This window comes from Geotrypetes seraphini, chromosome 4 (genome assembly GCF_902459505.1).
Source record: "Geotrypetes seraphini chromosome 4, aGeoSer1.1, whole genome shotgun sequence".
NCBI classification, from domain to species: Eukaryota; Metazoa; Chordata; class Amphibia; order Gymnophiona; family Dermophiidae; genus Geotrypetes; species Geotrypetes seraphini.
Genome location: NC_047087.1, coordinates 279,858,829 through 279,878,152, shown reverse-complemented (window position 1 = coordinate 279,878,152; position 19,324 = coordinate 279,858,829). Strand labels below are relative to the sequence as shown.

The 19,324-nt window shown below is 43.2% G+C and overlaps 1 long non-coding RNA gene across 2 annotated transcripts in view; it reads left to right on the top strand.

Moving 5' to 3' along the window:
• The first annotated feature begins 978 nt into the window (after positions 1-978).
• Positions 979-19,324, top strand: part of LOC117360076 — a 41,074-nt gene continuing 22,728 nt past the window's right edge. For both annotated transcript variants that reach the window (XR_004539355.1, XR_004539354.1), the window contains exon 1: positions 979-1,130. This is a non-coding gene — a long non-coding RNA (uncharacterized LOC117360076). The remainder of the gene's footprint in view (positions 1,131-19,324) is intronic.

Below are 19,324 nucleotides of genomic sequence, written 5' to 3'. Positions count from 1 at the left end.
GCATGGGGAAGTGTGGAGACAGTAAAAGAAAAATGGAAGGGACAAAGAAAGGGGGAGGGGACGCTGGATGGAATAGAGAGTGAAGAGAAGATGAGGAAAGCAGAAACCAGAGATGACAAAAGGGAGAAAAAATATTTTTTTGTTGTTGCTTTAGAATAAAGTAGCATTGTAACTGTACTGATAAACATTTATAAATAGAAAATAGAAATAAGGTAATCTTTTTATTGAACTAATTTTAATACTTTTTTTTACCAACTTTTGGAGACCAAAATCCCCTTCCTCAGGCAATGGCATATCAAGGGGAGTGGTCCACCCAAGGTGCTGCTTTTAGGGGATGCTCCTCCGATCCCTTTTTATATGGGGGGTGTTAAACAATTAGCCCCAGGTGTCACACCCTAGATACGCCACTGTTATGGGATGTGCGCTCTTGCTACTAGCACCAAAGTCTTGAGCATCAGGCCCACTGACTGTATGAAGTCCTACCAGGTGATGGGTTATTAGACCTATGTACTAAGCATTTTTCCCCAGAGACTCAAATGGGAAACACTTTGGAAGGTTATGTAATCTACAGAGATGTTAACAAAAGTCCTATGGAGCCTGGAAATGTAATGTTTTCATCCATGAACACTTCCTTTCTGCAGTGGTTTGACAAAGTAGGTGACTAGCCCTAAAGCTATCATATACTTTTTATGATCCTTCATTCTGTTTGTTTTAGAATAACACTATTTTTATTGGTGTTTATAGTGTTTGCTATGTCTGGTGTTGTGTAATTGGAGGTTGCACTCAGAACTGTCTTTTACTGTACTACATAAAAAGACTGCACTTAAGAGTTTCAATTGCCAGTCCTGGGTCTTTAGCGCTCTTGCTCGACCGGTTTTACCACTTTCTGCCTGCGGGATCCAATTAATCTTTTTTTTTTTATTTCGCTCGTGACCTCCCTCCTTCTAGCTCTCTCCAATCAGGTGCCTATAAATTTAGTCCAGGAGAAAGTTTTGATAAGGTGATCGGAGCGCTCCTCGGTTTGGGCCGTTGTTAAGGTATTAAAGCAGCGGCGCCCCCTCCCCCCCCCCTCCAACTTCGGAAGATCCACGATCTGACGCATCAAGTCCCGGACGTTCGGAGAAAACCAAGTGAGTGTTTATGGTGGGGGAGGGGGACAGCGCTCGCAATCGGAAAGGCAGCTCCGAGGGCCACCGATTTTATCTGCTCGGCCTGTCATTCAGTTTTACTCTAGGAATTTTAATTGCTAGTGGAGCCCAGACTATCAGCCGATAGTACATTAATAGCGCACGACCGATAAAACGGGCACCTGATTGGGGCGATGCAGACCTGCCTGGTAAAGAAGAAAAGGAGCTTCCGATAGCAACGTCCCAGTTTCCTTCCTAGGATTTACTAAAGTTGCTCCCCCCCCCCCCAGTCATAACTTAAAACTGCGCATTTATTATGCAAACATTCCCGAGGTGGGGCTGTAAAGACGTAGCCCTCCAGAAACATTTGCCCCCCAAATAATGCTATAAATTAAAATATGTTGAAACTTTCTTCAAGGCTTATTAGTTTGTAAGGTTTTTGTACAATTGAACTCCCCCCCCCCCCCGAAGTTTCCTTGCGCACCATTTCAAAGTAGTGCAAGCAAAATGGACTTGCTCACGTTTTGTGCCCCGTATTTAAATCTAACCCTTGACCTTTTCTTCCTGGCCTAGCCTGAAAAATCTAGGCAGGGTTTCAGTGAACTTTGTTGGTCGAACGGCGAATTCTACTATATGTGCCTCAAACCATTTCGGAAGTCTTTCAAATAATTTTAAAAGCGCTATCATTTAATAGTTTTGCAATCTCGGGTATACAAGTTTAAAACAGCATTTATGTCTTATGTATCCTGACAAGGAATTATGGTAGCAATTACATCCACTCTATAGTCAGACTAAATTACCTAAAAGTCAGTAGAAAATTAAAATAAAAAAAGATTCTCTATTATCGTTGATCTATCGACCTCTTTTTGTGAAGAATGTTGTAATATAATGTGCATCGCTTGAGGCAGACAGGGAAGGATAAAGGGTGTTATTTTATTCGTGACATCAATTTGCAGAAACGAAATTCTGTGGGATTGTGGGTTTTGTGTTTTTTTTTTGTATGTTTTTTTTTTTTACATCATTTCAGATCATTGATTGAACCATACCCTTGTCATTCTCTTTGATTCACGTCATGTTCCTTTCCTCAGTTCTGCCTGGGGTCTTTCTTTAGAGCTGAATTCTCGTTAAATCCTTTTCGGTCTCCATTTGCTGCTCCTGCTTAAGAGACGCTAAGTTTCTCCCGAGTTCCTGATAACTATGAAACGATTTTCACGAAGTTAACAAGCAGCCTATCCTTATAATAAATCCGAATGCATGTTCCCTGTGTCAGTAGGAAGTGTTTCCGATATTAGAGTATTTGTCATTAATTAAAAATTCGTAATTCATAATTTATTTTTGCAAGTCCTGTTTATTTTCATTGAGCCCAGTAAACCCTAATAGAAAAATGCTTTGGAGGGTTTTATAAAGCCTTTGGGCTCCTTTTATTAAGCCGCGTTAGGGCTTTAACGTGCTAAATTGCCCCGAGCGCTAGACCTTAACGCCAGCATTGAGCCGGCGTTCTAGCCGTGTAGCGCGGGTTTAGCGCGCGCTAAAATGCATGCGCTGAAAACGCTAATGCAGCTTCGTAAAAGGAGCCCTTTGTGTAAATCCTGAACTTTTCTAGGAATAGTCATTTTAATTAGGAAAAGTTACCTCTGTTGTCTCCTTTCTTATGTTTCCATTTAATCTCGCCCTGAAATATGTATTTTCTTTATTATTGGGTTTTAACCTGCGCTTTGATGTTGTTTTAAAGCTACTTGTCCATTTAGAAAGCCGGCCTTTTGGACGCCTAAAAATTCATAATTCTAATTAGAAAAGAATCTTTTAAATACCTAATCGGAGTAATTAACATTTTTCCACTTTGTGAAACTCACCACTTGGATCCCCCTGCCCCAAACCCCAACCGATTTCGTTACTTTACAGTCACCGAGGGTTAAACTGCAATTCACCACGTCGGCGTAAAAGGCCGAGGGTTGTGATCATAGGCACAGAACGGGAAAAGTCTATAGTAAATACAATACAAGACGCTGCGACACTTTTCGGATTGAAATGTTTAATTCTTTGCTTTGGTGATAAGGAGAGGGGGAGGTGTAGTTCACTCTGATAGACTCTTACCTTCTCTGAATTAAACTATTTTTCAGTCTTTCGGATTTTGCGGTGGTGCTTTTTCTTTGCAAAATACAAAGCATGAAAAAAAAAGAACATATAGGTGGAAAAAAAATCCCTTAAAACAGATTTGATTTCTGAGCAAAAGGAAACGAGAAAATTGTATTAGCAAATGTGTTTGTCTTCACTATTACCCTTTTTCCCCTTTGAATTTTTGTTGAGGAGAGGAGCTGGAGAAGCTGATAATTTCAAGAGGAATATCTGCAATGGTGTTTTCCACTAGTTAACCTTTTCTCTAGAAGGAAAGAGGATTAGAAGTACTCCTCTTTTCAGCTACAGTGGCAAAATAATGCTCAGAAGTTGGTTGGCTGGGCTGATAACTTTTCAGCACCCCCTGGTAGGTGGTTATTTGCACCACTGTGTGGAATATCTCTTTTATTTAAAGAGATATCTCTACATTTTCCAAATACATGTGGGATTTATAAGTACATCGGGCTCATCTGCAGTATAAGTACTTAACATAAGCACTAATTAAAGAAATCTATTTACAACACAGAGCTAACATTGTTAGTGCTAGGAATAAAGATCCAATTAGCAGAGGTGCAATTTGTGACTTGTTGGTAAACTATGCAGGAAGATTTCCTAATCATTTCCAAAACAAAATTACTCCCGTTTCACTATGGTGTCTTTTTATTAAACTACAGTAAAAAGTAGCCTTGTCCCCTTATTCAAGTTTTTCCTGCATGCTAACCATTTCTACCACAGCCAGAAAATGGTTGATTTTCCGAATTAATGGCTATGCTCTAAAAGTGCCATTAGAACGCAGCCATTACCAGTGTGCGAGCCTTTACCACCACCCACTTTGTACATAAGAGCTATGCACTAATCCCATGCTAATCAGTTAGTGTGCAGTAATGTGGTTACACCGATTTGCACTGTCATGCCCACTCTTTGCTCCCCCAGGAATGCCCCCTCTGAGAGAAATAAAAAAATTATAGCACATGGTTTGCGCACACACATTGGGATTTTTCAGCAGGATGCCTGAGTGTGTGTGCTAGCACTTACCACAGCTTAGTAAAGGAGCCCCCTCTGAGGAAGAAAGTTTGCTGATGGCTGAGTACATTCTTCTAAAGCTCACCCAAATTTGATGCATGCAAAACTTGCATGCTATCTTTTGTGATGCTGATATTAATACACAAAATTACATTCCAGAATATAGGTGGACTAGTATTTTAGCCCGTTACATTAACGTGTGCTAGAATATATGTCTGTCTGTCTTTATTTCTGTCTCTCTCTCTCTGTCCCGCTGTCTTTCTTTCTGTCTGTCTCTCTCCCTGGCCCCCTTTATCTGTCTGTCTTTCTGTGTCTCTCCCTGTCCCTGTGTCTTTCTTCTTTTCTTTCTGTCTCCCTTCCTCCCGCTGGTGCTAGAATATATGTCTGTTTTTCTTTCTGTTTCTCTCCCTACCCCTGTCTTTTTCTTTCTGTCTCTTCCTCCCGCTGCCTTTCTTTCTGTCTCTCTCCCTCCCTGGCCCCCTTTGTCTGTCTGTCTTTCTGTCTCTCTCCCTGCCCCTGTCCCTTTCTTCCTGTCTCCTTCCCTACTTCCCTGTACAGCAGCCGCAGCATTCCCTCTCCCTCCATTTCCCTGTGCATCATCATTTTTTCCCTCAGTCTAGCTTCTCCTGCCCCTCCTACACTCACTACTTTAAACTTTGGCCCAGCCTGTAGGTCAGGGGTTTCTCGGGCTGACCGCTACCCGCTGCTGGTGGCTCCATGCTCGGCCACCGCGGCCTACAGCCGCCGGCAGTCGACAGCTGCCGCGGCCTGCAGCCGCCGATAGCCACCGCAGCCTACAGATGCTGCAGCCTGCAGCCGCCGACAGCCGCCACGGTCTGCAGCTGCCAACAGCCGCCGCCGCCGACATCCGCCTTGGGGGAAGAGAAAAAGAGAGATTTGCGCACATGCGCACTCCTACCTGCGGTGCCCTACAGCGCATGGAAAAAGGGAGCACGCAGGTGGGAGTGCGCATGCGCGGCTTAGGGTTTTATTATATTAGATACAATTTTTTTTTTAATGCAGATCAGTCACCTTTCCCATTCTGCATTTTTGTTTTTCCCATGCTCTTTATGAAGGTCCTGAAAAAGAATTGTAGGAACTATTATACTTACATCAACTAGAAACCTCCCCCCCCCCAAGTCTGGCATTAAGGGGTCCTTTTACTAAGGCTCGCTAGTGCATCTTAGCATGCGCTGAAAATTAGCATGGGATTAGTGAATAGCTCCTATGTACAAAGTGTGTGGTGGTAAAGGCTAAAAATTAGTGTGCGCTAAATGCCAACGCGTCCGTCCATAGGATATAATGGATGCGTTAGCACGTTAGCATTTAGCGCATGCTAAGGTGCACAAGCGCACCTCAGTAAAAGGACTCCTAAATCACATAGCAGAATAAGCTCAATGGGGCAGGGGGCAGTGCATCCCGGGTGCCATCTTGGTGGGGTCGCCGGCACCCATCCTCTCTGCCCCTGCTCCATCCCCCATACCTCTTTAATGTTCCCGGTGCGAGTAGCAACCCCAAGCTGCTGCTCATGCCAGCGTTGGCTCTTCCTCTGATGTCACTTCCTGGATCCATGCCTCGGAAGTGACATCAGAGGAAGAGCCGACACTGGCGCAAGCAGTAGCTCGGGGTTTCTACTCGCACCGGGAACATTAAAGAGGTATGGGGGATGGGAAGGGACATGTGTGCATGGCAGGAGAGGGCAGGAAAGGAGCAGATGGGGGCGGGGACAGAGAAGAGGGCGGGGAAGGGGTGCCACTGTCCCGGGCGCCTCGCTACACCACTTAATAAGTTAACCCTTCAATGCTGCCTCAGACCTAGCATTCAAGTTCTGCACTGGAGCAAAATAACGAATAGCTTATTATCAAGGTTTAAGGATTATTAAAATGTGATTATAATTGCCTATCAAAGTTTCTAGGCAAAGATACAAGTAAAAACAATACAAAAATATCAATTACAAAACCACAAGTACATGAATTGACATTCCCTGGAGGGAAAACGAACAAGAACATGAAGGAAAAGAAGGAAGAACTGCAATAATTATAGACTAGAAAACATAAGGTTAGCACAACTGGGTGGGGGAATAAAGGAAAAATAAGAACATAAGAATTGCCGCTGCTGGGTCAGACCAGTGGTCCATCGTGCCCAGCAGTCCGCTCACGCGGCGGCCCCTAGGTCAAAGACCAGAGCCCTAACTGAGACTAACCCTGCCTAAGTACATTCCGGTTCAGCAGGAACTTGTCTAACTTTGTCTTGAATTCCTGGAGGGTGTTTTCCCCAATGACAGACTCCGGAAGAGCGTTCCAGTTTTCTACCACTCTCTGGGTGAAGAAGAACCTCCTTACGTTTGTACGGAATCTATCCCCTTTTAACTTCAGAGAGTGCCCTCTCGTTCTCCCTACCTTGGAGAGAGGGCGAACAATCTGTCTTTATCTACTAAGTCTTTTCCCTTCATTATCTTGAATGTTTCCATGAATAAAAGAAAAAATGGTTACAAGGTAGAAAAGATTGATTTTAATATGCTGTGTGTTGGTGTTTGACACAGGGCATTGTGTAGGATTAGCTTCTCACTCATCCCCTTTTTTTTGCATCAAGTTCCCACAAAATTTAGCCTTTTTAATGAAGCTGTGTTAATATTTTTTATCGCTAGCTGCGGCGGTAAAAGCTCTGACGTTCATAGAATTCCTATGAGCATCGGAGCTTTTACCGCCACGGCCAGTGATTTTAAAAAACGCTAACGCGGCTTCATTAAAAAAAGGGGTGGGGTTAGTGCAGATGTTGCCCTAATTGTATGCTTCCATCTGTGCTAGCTTTCTGTATCGGCTGAAAACGGGGACAAATTTGGTAACCAGGATCTGGAACATGTTGTTTTTGTTTTTAAATATATTTTTAGTAAATGTTGATATTAGCCCTTCAAAACTGCCCACTTTTTAGAAACTGCTGGCAACCCTCCCAATCCTCTTGCATGCTTCCTTCAGCTGGTGGAGTGGGAAGAATCTAAGACTGATCCCAATTTATACTATCATCATTGCACCCAGCTCATTGTAATTAGTATCTCGGTAGTGCTACATATTTATTAAGCATGTTTTCAGTAAATTGATCCAGTTCTAATCCTCCATTGCCCCGGGTACAAAATAAGTGCCTATATATATATGTAAACTGCTTTGAATGTATAACCACAAAAAGGCAGTATTGCAAGTCCCATTCCCTTCCTACATTTCACTGATTTGGCCATTTTAGTGATAGACTTTAGAAATGAGTCCCATTGAGGGCTTGCATTACAAAGGTTTTGAGGTTTGTTTGTTTTTTTTTGGGGGGGGGTTCCATTCTATGTAGGGAAAGCATGTCGAGGCCTGGCTTCAAGTATATTTTCCAACACAGATTTGTAAAAGGGAGCACTAGCAGTTAGTGTTTTTGGAATGCTGGTGATCAGTGTATTCCAGAACAACCATTAACCCCGATATCTCAGTCTGCTTGCCCAACACAAGGCATAGAGATAGGAGGACATGCAGCCTGTATGGAGGGGAAGGCACAATCCCAAACAAGGACATAGAGCAGTGTCCCGCAAACTTTGTCAAGCCGCAGCACACTAAATGTAGTGGCCTCAGCTCGAGGCATCCCAGAAGTGCACGACATCTATGCAGTGATGGCACAGGCATGTGTGATGTCATCACGTCAACATCCATGCATACGCAAAAGCCTTCTAAACTGGCCCTGAGCTGCCGGTGGGGGGGTGCCAGCAGAGAAGACACTGGAGAGGACAGGCACTGGCATTGGCTGATTGCCTACAGGATGTGCCTCTCGCCGCGAGAGGCACATCCTGAAGGCAGTCAGCTGGTGTCAGTGCCTCTCTTTCTCCCCAGCATCTCACAGCACAACTGAAATTTCAAGAGGCATACTAGTGTGCTGTGGCATACAATTTGCGATACACTGGCATAGAGGGATGTAAACTTTTGCAGAGGAGCAAGTACAATTCTAACCACCTTACTGGGCAAAAAAGATGGACCATACTGGTCCTTTATCTGCATCATTTACTGTGTTACAGGGAGGGAAATATACAGGGGTCAGTATTCGAAGGGGTTTATCAAATACAAATAAATACCCTAGCATTTCAAGCTGGTAGGCAACAATCTTGGTTAGGTAAATGTATTCAGCAAGTTATGTTATCCTATTGCAGTTTTCAAAAATTAATTAAAACCTCTAATGTATGAGGCAGTTATTTGTGGTACAATATTACATGTTAAACCCCTTAGATCAATATAAAAGTTGTCTTTTCCTTATAATGACTGGGATAGCCATCCAGATGATCACCCGAAATTGGAAGAAATGTAATCGTTTGAATTTGAATTTTTCATTCTGGTAGGCAAATCTTTGCTCTAGTTATAGATTTGAAAGTATAAATGCTGAAAATATAGGACATGGTAATATATTTAAATGAATATGGGGCCCATTGGCATCTTATGTTACCTCATTGTAAATGTTCCTATATTCTGCTAATACCAAATGCAGTGGTCTCCAATGCGTAGCCCCCGAGCTGCACGTGGCCCTCAAACAGTTGGCTGAAATGCGCTTCAATTTCTGTAAATGCGTTAATTTCAATCTTGACCACTTGATATAGCAACCGTAAACAATATCTTAAGTGTGTTACCCGGGTGTCTCATATATGCAATTTCCTACTGTTGACAAGCCAAATAAAGTGAGCTTTTAAAATATATCCTTAAAGTGTTGTAGAATCAATATTAGTATTAATTTTTAATGTCTGAAACCTGGTCTGAACAATCAGGTCAAGGTGGTTTACAAAATTAGTAGTATGTGTAAGCTCAATCTTTTGGTGGTCCTCGGGAGCTTTCTCACGTTCACACTGACCCTTTACGTGAAAAAGGTTGGAGAGCACTGCCATACACGGCTCTAAGCGGATCACAAAGTGCAAAAGAGACCCATTGGGAACTAAAAGTGAATTGTATAATGACATAATCAGAACATTTCTGTTAGGCCGTTCTATACCTCTTACTCTGGTGGGGTTTTTATTAGATAAATATGAGGCTTTTTGCTTTCCTCCGGGGGTAGGTCGGTTATTTTTGCGGAAGGCTGGCTTAGTGGTTAAGAAACTTATATTGGGGGAATGGGTTTCGGATCGGGCTCCTTCTTATTGGGCTTGGCGTAACCGTTTGCATGCTCTGATGTTGCTTGAGAGGGGTGGGTGCATCATTCTTTGCGCCAAATGAAGGTTTTTTTTTTACAGGTGTGGGGTTCTTATATTTACTCGCTGTCAACTCAAACCTGCAGTTTGATTCTTAATACTTTGCCTATTTGATTTCTACTGAGTGGTGAGGGGTTCGCGGCCTTGGGGTGGCCTCTTCCCGGCTTCACTCTGCTTTATTTATTTTCATTTTCATTTTCATTTCCTTTTTTTTTTTTTCTTTTTCCTTTCCCCCTTTTTGTTCTCTTTTTTTTTTTTTCTTCTTCTTCTTTGGGAGGTACATTTTCTGATCCTTTGGGGCTCATCAGAGTCCAGGGCCCTGAATTTTCTGCTTTTGCTTGGTTCTTGTTCAGACCTCCTTACTTGGCTGGGTTGGGTGGCTTGTTCTTTTTCTACTGGTTTCTTGTTGGTAACTTCTTTGTTCTGCTAGCAGCATTCGCTACTGTATTCGATGCTGTGTTCTCTTTTTAGGTTGGATTTCTTTGGCGGTTTTTCCCCATTTTGTTTCTTTTGATTTCTGTTGTCTGGGGGTAGAGGAGGGAGAGTGGGGAGGCGGTTTGGGGGATAGTGGTGGGGTTATGGGGATTGGAGTATATTTTGCTGTATGGCTTTTGGTACACCCTTATGTTCTTTGTTGTATTCATTGCCTTTTTTCTCTATTTCCGCTGTGCTCAATAAAAATTGTTCCAAGTAACATAATCAGAACATAATAAATTATATTAATAAGTCAATTACCCCCCTTTTTTAACTAAACGGTGATAGCGGTTATTAGCGCAGGGAGCCACGCTGAATGCTCCCAATGCTCATAGAGTTCCTATGAGCGTCGGGAGCAGCGCAGAACATTCAGTGTGGCTCCCTGCGCTAATAACCGCTATCACAGTTTAGTAAAAGAGGGGGTTAGATAGGAAAAGCTCCTTAATTAAAATCGTTATTTTAGACTTCAGATATTTCTGGAATAAAAAGGACAGCCACTGATATTCAGAAGCTGTTAACTGAGTAGTGTCTCTAAATACAGGTAGAGATTTTGGGGCCAAAAAATGGCCCTGAAATGGGGGTCTCTGTTTATATTTCTAGTTTATATGTCTAGTTACTCCCCACTGTGTATGTTCATTTGTAAACAGTTCTGAGCTACTGGGAGGACGGGATAAAAATCTAAATAAATAAATAAATAAATATTTGAGTTAACCCCATCCCTTACCCACTGTGGGCCTCCATTACTGCCCTGGTGGTCCAGTGGTGTGGGGAGTCGGAGTTGCTGTCAATCCCTTCCTCCCAGCAACTTTGTTTTTTCACACTATGGAAGCTTCGCACAATTAAATCTTAGTTTGACTTTTCGCCTTTTAAATTGATTGTGCAGTCCTTGGTTCTGAGTACTTTAGACTATTGTAACATCGTTTATCTAGGTTCTTATTAAAAAATCATTAGGAGGATGCGAATCATTCACAAAATACAGCTGTGCATCTAATTTTCAATCTAAAAAAATCAGAACATGTAACACCATACTATTGAAAGTTGCATTGACTTCTGGTAGAGGCAAGAATAATTTTTAAATTTGCCTGTATTTGTTATAAAACATTATATGGTCATATACCAAGTTACCTTTTAGATAATTTTGAACTAGTAGAAAATAGACGTTCTTCATGAAACACACCCTTATTTTTCCCCTCAATAAAAGATTACCTATGTATATAAAAGATTTCTTAATAGAACCATAGTAACATAGTAGATGACGGCAGATAAAGACACGAATAGTCCATCTAGTCTGCCCAACCTGATTCAATCTAAAAATTTGTTGTTGGTTTGTTTGTTTGTTTTCTTCTACTTCTTAGCTATTTCTGGGCAAGAATCCAAAGCTCTGCCTGGTACTGTTCTTAGGTTCTAATTACTGAAGTCTCTGTCAAAGCTCACTCCAGTCCATCTACACCAGGGATCTCAAAGTCCCTCCTTGAGGGCCGCAATCCAGTTGGGTTTTCAGGATTTCCCCAATGAATATGCATGAGATCTATGTGCATGCATTGCTTTCAATGCATATTCATTGGGGAAATCCTGAAAACCCGACTGGATTGCGGCCCTCAAGGAGGGACTTTGAAGCCCTCCCCAGCCCATCCTCCACCGAATGGCCATATACAGACACAAACCGTGCAAGTCTGCCCAGTATTGGCCTTAGTTCTTCAATATTTACTATTATTTTCTGATTCTCTAGATCCTCTGTGTTCATCCCACGCTTTTTTGAACTCGGTCACTGTTTTCATCTCCACCACCTCTCTTGGGAGCGCATTCCAGGCATATACCACCCTCTCCGTAAAGAAGAATTTCCTTACATTGCTCTTGAGTCTACCACCCCTCAACCTCAAATTATGTCCTCCTGGTTTTACCATTTTCCTTCAGGGGTGCCCAAATGGTCGATCATGATCAAACAGTAGATCGCAAAGGCAACGCGAGTCGATCGCGTTGCCTTTGCGATCTTTTTCTCCCTGCTGCTTCCCCGAGCCAGGCCTGGCGTGTACTAGCGCTGGACTCACAAGACTTCACCTCCAATCGCTGCCTGGCTGGCCTGGAACTTCTTACCTGACGTTAGAATTGACGCCGGAGGTGAAGTCTTGTGGGCTTGTACGCGCCAGGCCTGGCTCGGGGAAGCAGCAGGGAAAAATCGGCATGGTGGCTTGGGGGTGGGGGTAGGGAGAAAAAGGCAGAAATAAAGAGGGGGCAGGAGGGAGAGAGACAGAAAGGCAGAATGAAAGAAATATTGGCTTTACAGAAGAAGAAAGTGCAACCAGAGACTCATGAAATCACCAGACAATAAGGTAGGAAAAATGATTTTATTTTCAATTTAGTGATCAAAATGTGTCCGTTTTGAGAATTTATATCTGCTGTCTATATTTTGTACTATGGCCCCCTTTTACTAAACCGCAATAGCGGTTTTTAGTGAAGGGAGCCTATGAGCATCAAGAGCAGCACAGGGCTTCTTGCGCTAAAAACCGCTATCATGGTTTAGTAAAAGGGGACGGGGTATATTTGTCTATTTTTGCATAGTTGTTACCGAGGTGACATTGCATATTTTAAAGTCATCTGCCTTGACCTCTGAAAACCCCCCGAATATTAACATTTTCTCTGCGTACAGTGTGCTTTGTGTTTTTTAAAATTTTATTGTTGGTAGATCATTTTGACTTGGTCATTTTAAAAGTAGCTCACAAGCCAAAAAAGTGGCACCCCCTGCTCTAAGGTATACATATTCAGGGCTTCATGTCTCTCTTTGTACGTCTTTTGTCGCAAACCTGCCATTTTTGCCGCACTCCTCTGGACCGTTTCAAGCCTTTTTGTGTCCTTCTCCATATACGGTCTCCAAAACTGAACACAATACTCCAAGTGAGGCCTCACCAATGACCTGTACAGGGGCATCAACAACTTCATTCTTCTACTGGTTACGCCTCTCTTTATACAGCCCAGCATCCTTCTGGCAGCAGCCACTGCCTTGTCACACTGTTTTTTCACATTTAGATCTTCGGACACTGTCACCCCAAGGTCCCTCTCCCCTACCAGCATATTTGGCTCCTTCTGATTGTTAATCCCCAAATGCATTACTCTTCATTTCTTTGCATTGAATTTTAGTTGCCAGATATTAGACCATTCCTCTAACTTTTGTAGATCCTTTTTCATGTTTTCCATTCCCTCCTCGGTGTCTACTCTGTTACAAATCTTGGTATCATCAGCAAAAAGGCAAACCTTTCCTTCTAAACCTTCAGCAATGTCACTCGCAAACATATTGAACAGGATCAGCCCCAGCACCGATCCCTGAGGGACTCCACTACTCACCTTTCCTTCCTCCGAGCGACTTCCATTAATCACCACCCTCTGGCATCTGTCCGTCAACCAGTTTCAAATCAAGTTCTCCACTTTGGTTCCTAACTTCAGCCCTTCAAGTTTGTTCAAGAGCCTCCTATGAAGAACTGTATCAAAGGCTTTGCTGAAATTTAAGTAAATTACATCTAGCATATGTCCTCAATCTGGCTCTCTGGTCATCCAATCAAATAATTCAATCAGGTTCGTTTGACAAGATTTACCTTTAGTAAAGCCATGTTGCCTCAGATCCTGTAACCCATTAGATTTTAGGAAGTTCACTATCCTTTCTTTCAGCAACACTTCCATTATTTTTCCAACAACCGAAGTGAGGCTCACCAGCCTGAGGTTTCCCACTTCATCCCCGTGACCACGATTGGTTTGCTTAGTGAATCTAGGCCTTAGTGGTTTGATCTTATTCTTCTTCTTACGAGGCCTGTAGGCGATTATACACATTTATCAAAACAGATAAGTTTTTAACAATCTAGATAAGTTAATGATTTCTTAATGTTATATTTTATATATAAAGAACTGTACTTTTTCGCCGTGTTTTTACAGTTCTTACCTCTTAATTGTAAACCACACTGAACTGTGAGGTATTGCGGTATATAAATTTTATTATTATTTGTGCAATTAGTCCACCCTGCCCCTGCTCCCCCTGCTGGTCTACCTTAGGTCTCGGTGGTCCAGTGGTGAGGCAGGGCATTGGTGATCCCTTTACGCTCCTGCCCAGCAGTCTCCATAGTGAAAAAATAACTACCATGAAATCCCAGCCAAACTTCACGAGACTGCTTACAAGCTTTTCAAGACAGACAAACAGGATGAATAAGGGATTAGGGAGATATTATTGTGAGAATGATTAAAACAAACATGGGTGCTGAACGGGTGAATAGAGGGTTAAGAGCTAAAAACGGTCTCGAAAAGGTGGGTTTTTAGCCTATATCTGAACAGGGCCAGAGAGAGAGTATGATGTACCAACTCAGGAAGTCTGCTCCAGGCATGTGGCACAGAAAGATAAAACAAATGGAGTCTGGAGTTGGTGCTGGAGGAGAAGAGCACAGATAAGAGTGATTTACCAGATGAATGGAGTTCCTAGGGAGGAGTGTACAGAGAGATAAGAAGGGAGAGAAACTGAAGCATTGAAGAATGAAGGCACTTGTAAGTCAGCAAGAGGAGTTTGAACTGTGTACGGAAACACACATAGGGAGCCAATGAAATAACTTGAAGAGAGGGATTATGTGACTGTAACCACACTGGTGGAAGATAAATTGTGTAGCAGAATTTTGAACAGATTGAAAGGGAGAGAGATGGTTTAGTGGAAGACCTTTGAGAAGTATTTCACAGTTATTTAAGTGTGAGCTAATAAGAGTGTGGATCAGTGGCATACCTTGCTTGGTTGCCACCCAGGGCTGAGTACCCTCCCTCCTTCAGGTGCATCACCTTCAGACCAAGCAATAAGGTGGCACAGTGAGTAGGCATGGAGCTCTGCCAGTCCCCACCCCCTCTGATGTCAACTTTCTGCTCCAGGGTAGGAGGTTGGAAGAGCTGACAGCTGCACACCTGAACATTGCAACTCGTGGACTGCTCACTGCTGTCTGCCTGAAAGGAAGGAGCACATTTTGGTGATGTTTTAAAGAAAGAAACAACAGGTTTTAGCAGTCTGATGAATATGTGCAAAGAAAGAGAGAAAGCAGTATAAGCTGACAAGACAGAGGATGAAGGTGTCAGCCACAGAAACAGAATGGGGGGAGGGAGAGGTAGGGTTACCAGATTTTTGGGAACAAAAATCCAGACCCTTGGCTCCACCCAAGTCATGCCCCATTATGCCAGAGTCATGCCCTGCCCCCTCAACCTGGTTGCTTGGCAGGAGGGCATCTGCGCATGTGCTGGTGTAATGCAATGATGTCATGTACATGGGCATGACATCACCGTGTTGCATCCATGAATGCGCATATGCCGTCCTGACATCACTGCTTACCTGGAAAGCTTTTCAAAACCTGGACACATTGCCGGGTTTTGAAAAGCCGTCCGGACCCCCGGACGTGTCATCGAAAAGGAGGACGTGTCCAGGGAAATCCAAACGAAGGGTAACCCTAGGGAAAGGAGAGGAGAGTAGGTGTGTGGGGGGGGGGGGGGAATATGAAGTTCAGTCTTGTCCATGTTCAGTTTTGTCTGTATGTCTCACCATCATCTGAAACTGAACATGGACATCAATGTCAAACAAGCAGGGTAAGACTTGAGAGCCTGGATTCCTGCTGAAATTTCAGGTGAAAAGAGGCAGATTTGGAAGTCATCGCGTAAAGATGATACTGAAAACCATGGGATAAAATCAGAGTACCAAAGGAACACAGAGACAAGAAGAGATTTGAAGACCAAGCCCCGAGTTACATGACTACTCCACTCTGCCCTCTGCTCACCACCCTGGTCGGCAGTTTAACCATCCCCTCTAAGTGTAACCCCCACCCTGGCATTCTGTTTGTCTTGTTTGTTTTAGATTGTAAGCTCACCCCAGCAGGGACTTGTCTCTTTTGCGACTCTGTACAGCACTGCGTACATCTGGTAGCACTCCAGAAGTAATTAATAGTAGTAGTAGTAGTAGTAGTAGTGGTGACTGTCAGTTTCTTCAAATTTACATCTGTTATATTTATATTTTGCAGAGTATTAGGGGGCTATGTGTCATTGTTTCTGCGGTGTTTCACTGTATGCATTTGGCTTCTTTATCTACATATTTCTATTTTTAGTTTGTGATTACTTATTCCATACTGGGTGAGGGTGTATCTGCTGTGTTCTGTGTATGAAAGACATGGTTTTCTGTTAGCGTTGACTAGGCGAAATGCATCGGGCATGGTTCTTGGGAGCACCTTGAATAAACCTGATTTGAATCTCCTTATTTTCTGCTGATATTCTTTTGTTTCATGTTGGATTCTTTGGACTGCTTGCCTTGTTTCATTACAAGTTGGAGTAGAACATACTAGAGGAGTTACAGATTTGGTTGTTTTATACATACATATGGGTTATAGTTGGTTGACAGAGTGAGGCAGTTGAGAGGCGTTGTAAACTTGGTTATAAATATAGACTTATATTTTGGATAGTATTACTGCTTTACAATATATTGGAACACTTTTATATATGTATGGAAAGGGTTCAGAGTTAAAGTCCTGGGTAAGTAGGTGGGAAGGGAAGGAAGGGGGGTTTGCTCAGAGATGTTTGGGGGTTGCATAGAAGAAAAACTGTGCACTGGTATGCTAATCTTTGTTTGTTTTAAATAAAAAAAAGAAATACAAGTGGAAATAAGAAAACAGATAAATGGAGGTGGGGAGTGGGGCAGGGGGGGCCCAGTATACTTGTGTGCTTAGGGGCCCTCAAATTAATCCTGCCCTGGATTCGGATGGGATTGATTCCCTAGTCCATAAATAAAGTCAAAGGAAGTTATCAGAAGAGGAAGGTTTTCACTGCTTTCCTGAAGCTTATCAAGCTTTCCAGTGATTTGATGTGTGGGGATAACAGGTTCCATAGTTTTGGGTGGAAGTGGGTGAAGGAACGCATATGTGCTGTTTTTCCAGGGGGTGTGCTCATGGTTATTTCCACCTCTGAAATGGAGCTAAGTTAACATTACAGCCTTGCTACTTAATTGACGGCAGTTACACGTGTGGTTGTGTAAAGTGAGGCAATATGGACACAAAATTCACAGCCAAGCAGAAGAGGTGGGAATGACCACACCAGTGCTCCAGGGTGAAAGAACCAAGTTTTTTATACAGGAACTCACAAGGTGAGCAGTGGATCCAACACGGGCCGTGTTTTGGCTTTAAAGCCTCCCTAAGGGGTTCTCATAAAATAAGCGGAAAATACAGATAAGTCCTTTTTCTTCTGCCTCGAAAATGCAAAATCACCTCTTGCATGTGGAAGTATCGCCTCTTCCACATGGAAGATGCCAGAATCTTGCCATTTGTTTTATCCATGTGTATATTTCAAACGGGCTGCTCCCCCCTACATTGTGCAAGCAAATACAGTACAGGTGCTCTTCCGAGACCCTTTTCTAAAATACTGCCGTAATTGAGTCTGTCCCAGCCTAGATGTCTCAATTCCAACCTTCATGTTCTATGTAAAATTGGCCTCCAAATGTTTAATCAAGGCTCTTCCAAGCTCATACCGCAAGATGCGCCCAAAGACCGGTGGCTTGCTAGCTGCGTGGTGGGCATGACTGCATGTTAAGCGAGCACTGAGCACCCTCGGTGCTAGCACTTGCTTTGCCCTCTTATGCGCCTAGCTGAGTCCAACTACCTGCAGCATCACTGAACCTGTGCCATTTCATTGGATCCCTGTTTGCTGAATGGTGTGGATTCATGGGGGGAGGGGTGGGATCAACTTATCGTTGAGGGGTTGGCGTACAGGGAGGTGTTTATTTACACCAGTCATTCTTTTTCCTGCCTCATGAGTGCTTTCAAATGCTTACTTGGCTTTCTTTTAGCCAGACCCTTACATTAATATTACCCTGGTGTGAGCTGGAGCTGTCCCGGTGACTTGGAGGGCTTGTACTTTGTCATCCCCTAGGAGCACGTGCCAGCCCCCTTTTTCTCACCTCTGGGGGCATTTTTTCATATTGTACCTTTGCTTTTGCAGAGAGGATGAAGATTGCAGCAAGGTAGTCGGAGCAGTAGTTTCAGCATTAAAGAGACTGAGGGGTCCTCTTTATTAAGGCGCGTTAAAGAGTACCGCGCACTAAATGCTAAAACGCCCATATCTTTAGCGCATTCTAAATTGGTTAGCACATCTTATTGAAAGGACCCCCTGAGGTATAAATTTGTTTGACGATTTCTCCTATTTTTGCACTGGCTACCTGCATTGTGCTGTTTTGGGCAGTTCCGACTAGAAGCTGTTTCTCAGTTTGGGCATAGTTTTGCACCACCTTTGTCTGTGTTCAGGATTGAGAGGTTTTTCCATTTTGCAAAAGGCAGGCCCGAGACCACGCTGGCTGGCATTGCATTATTCCATAAGATCAGGGCTGGTATCGTAGAATTCCGACCCTGGGGCCTCCCTCAGCAACTGCTTCAGCTCAACGAGCACCGTGTCATGGCTCTCGGGTCACCAGATGAGAGAGAAGTATTGAAGCCTCTTAGCAATCTCGAGTTGCTCTCAGGATAGTTACTGCTATAAGCATGGGAGCACACATCCTACTAATACTTCTATTATTTCTATAGCGCTGCCAGACACACGTAGCCCTGTACTGAGTCGCAAAGAGCTTACAATCTAAACAGGCAAGACAGACAAATAAGATGCCATAGATACAGTTAAGGGCTAGGGTGGTGGGCAGAAGGGAGTATAGGACAATCGAGCCATTGTGACATCACTGATGAGGTTGGCTCTTAGGCATTGGTGGAATGAGGCATTATGACATCACAACAATCTCAGCTCTGCTTCCCAAAGACTGAAACTCTTCACACTACTACTATCACTATGAATTATTTCTGTAGTACTACCACTCGTATGCAGCGCTGTACAGAGTCACAAAGAAGAAGACGACAGTCCCTGCTCAAATAGCTTACAATCTAAATAGGCAAGACAGACAAATAAGATGCCATAGATATAGTTAAGGGGAATGGTTAATCAGCTGGCTGGGTTGGAGGGCAGAGGAGTAGGATTAAGGATTGAAAGCTATATCAAAAAGGTGGGTTGGATGTTTTCGAGACCCTGTGGGGGTAGGTGATAGGGTTAACTGCTGAGAATCAAATCCTGCTGCTAAAGTTAGCAGACTGCAGACACAGAGAGCAGCTGTCATTCACTGTTTCTTTTAATTTTATTTTGCCATATAGGTCCCTCCACTTCTCACAATTCACTCATCTTTCAACAGCTTTGAATAATTTTGTGTCATGCAGTGGCGTACCTAGGGTATGTGGCACCCGGGGCCCATCATTTTTTGACACCCCCCCATGTAAAAAAATATTTTTGGTAATGACCATGAAACGGAATAAATGGTCAGAATAGAAACAGGCAGTGAAAATTTTCTTATATTCCAAACATAACATAA